The 2500-nt window shown below is 39.8% G+C and overlaps 2 protein-coding genes across 5 annotated transcripts in view; one reads left to right on the forward strand and one right to left on the reverse strand.

Annotated features, from left to right (window-relative positions):
- The window catches only part of LOC138052903 (uncharacterized), a 9812-nt gene that overhangs the window by 3470 nt on the left and 3842 nt on the right, over positions 1–2500 (reverse strand). The gene's annotated exons all lie outside the window — the stretch shown is intronic.
- The window catches only part of LOC138052904 (uncharacterized), a 10305-nt gene continuing 9117 nt past the window's right edge, over positions 1313–2500 (forward strand). Inside the window, exon 1 of one of the 2 annotated variants that reach the window (XM_068899500.1) lies at positions 1313–2500. This exon is cut by the window's right edge and continues 625 nt beyond it. The gene's annotated coding sequence lies outside the window, so the exon portion shown is untranslated. The other variant, XR_011133176.1, reaches the window with a different exon arrangement.

The following is a 2500-nucleotide window of genomic DNA, read 5'->3' on the forward strand; positions in this document are numbered from 1 at the left end:
TCCCTCCCTTTTCTTTCAACAATCTGGTCTTTGCGTTAGCTTCTCTTGCCCTCTCTTCTTTCATTCCACCCATTCAGCTTTCACTTTCTCTTTAGCATGCCTTTTCTTCTTCTCAGCTTCCTCTTCATCCCGCCGCTTTCTATAATGCACATGTGCAGATCTTACCGCAGTTAAAAGGCCATCTGTCAGGGGAATTTTCTCTGGTCTGCAGTTCTCAGGATAGTGAAATTTGACAGCATCTTTCACAGTTCCCCTTGTCACAATACGGGCATTCACTGAAAGACTTTTTTCTGACTCAGCATTCGATTGTGCAAGAACAAGCCCTGATTTGACAATTTTTGGAAGAGCCGAAATTCGTGGCCCAGTCCTACCTAGAGATTTAACACTGAATACAGCTCGCCAGAAACGGTCAACACCTTGCCCTTTTTCTAACTGCCTCAACATCTTGGTAATCAGAATAAATACGCGTGAAAGAAGTGAGCAAGACTTCAAAATAACTATATTTATGGATAACGAAATGTTTTTTCGATGGGTTTATTCAGAAGATCATCATCATGTTCAGTTGAACATAGTCAAGTGAACTACATTACTAGAGACATGTAAAGTAAGTACAAAAGAAAATTTTACAAAAATAAAGTAATTGTATACTACTTGCTTTATCCTGAATCTTCGTCTGAAATACATAACTATAATTTCCTTTTCAATTCTGTAACACACATTGGCTTCACCAGCTAAAAAATAGGAAAAATAGGAGGTTTCATTTAAAGGATAGGAGAAATAGGAATGTGCTAAAAAATAGGAAAAAATAGGAAAAAAATAGGAACTGGACACCCTGCTCTTTAGCACCAAAGGAGAGAACAAGAGTGCCCAAAGGACTGTCAGTTGAGTATTTCATCCACGACTTTTTCTGGGAAAGATAATTCTAGAATACCACTCAGAAATTAGCGTGTAACTCTTTTGAGGAGAATCGGACAATATCGTTCAAAGTTCAAAGCACTTAAAGAAGATTTGAGACATTCTCGTTCAATATTTTTTATCTTTACTCGGTAGCAAAATCTGAGTTATATCACGCTAAAATGGACCATATTCGTATTAATTCTCAGTATTGGACTGGAACTACAGCCCTGGTCACAACTGTTGGGACAGTTCACGGCAGAAGACTTCACAGGCAGCCTATCTTGAGACCAAGACCGCGTAAGCCCACCTGTCCCCCCTCCCCCCTGTCAATGTTGATAAAAATCTTGAAAAAAAAAACCTTGACAATAGCTTTAGAATAGCCAAGTTAATTTCAAGAATTGTTCGCCTCCAAGAACAGTATTCTCCAACTAAAGATACGTCTTATTCCAATAATAGCGATCTCCCTTTTTCCTTTTTAACCACATCCGATCTAGTCTTCACAATGGCTTCATTTTCTTTCAACATTGCTAGGGGGGAGGGGGTCTATTATACGTAGTTGCTTCTATTCATCTTTTTTCAAAACGTCAAGGACGTAGTTGAAATCGTCGGTTTTAAAGCGCAAGCGGAGAGGTGTCCCAACAACTTATGGCCAGGATTTTAGCTTGCCATGGAGGCTATTGCGGGGGGATATATTAAAAAGTATTTGCATTTGAAAAGATTCCCAGCATTAGCCTCCATTGTTCCACTGAGTCCAATACTGGGATTACGAATATGGTCTATCAGTGAAGCGGTAAGGCCGCGGCGCGATGGAAACGCCAAACCAACAGGCTATTTCGTTGACGCGGGCTCTGAAGGAAGGCTTTCGTAGACTTTCAAAATAATAACCACAAACATTATCATAGGTTCGTAAAATATACTTTAGTTGAAATAACTTCCTCGAATATATTTGAAAACGGTTGGCGAACTCTTTGTTTTGCCTCTAGCTGGGATTGACTCATTATGCCCTCAAGCACTCGACAGGTTAGTGCACGGACCAATCACGGGACGAATTCCATACGTGCCTCTTTCCCGGAAAGATAATTATTAGCAAATACATTTCTGAGAAATTGGTCTTGAATATAAAATTGAGACGACTTCTTTGAATTCATGAACAACCCGTCCGTTACGAACACATTTAAAAAATAGTGAGAAATTATGGAGCTACATTTTGTATATCTCAGCTGAAAACACGGTTCTCTTCAATCTGGCTTATTGATGAAAAGAGGGAGAGACACAAGATAACAACGGAGCAAGCAGTAGGTAAGGGAAACACAACAAGTGGTATGAAGAGCTGGTTGCCGCGCAAGGAAACAAATGAGGAAAGTGGTAAGAGAACTTATAAAAAGAGACCAGAAGAAGAAATTCGACCATTCGCACAACTCAGTCAGTTTAGATGAACCCTGGGTCTTTAAAGAGCGTTTCCTTGGAGAGGATAAGTCGCTTTCAACCGGATCATAAACCATACTGAAACTACAACATTTTTTCTGTCCGATATATCGTGACTTTTTCTGGTGGAAAATTGTCTGCTGTGGTAACAGTGGAGCCTAATAAACAATGGCGGAGT

The sequence above is a fragment of the Montipora capricornis genome, chromosome 6 (genome assembly GCF_036669925.1).
Source record: "Montipora capricornis isolate CH-2021 chromosome 6, ASM3666992v2, whole genome shotgun sequence".
NCBI lineage: Eukaryota > Metazoa > Cnidaria > Anthozoa > Scleractinia > Acroporidae > Montipora > Montipora capricornis.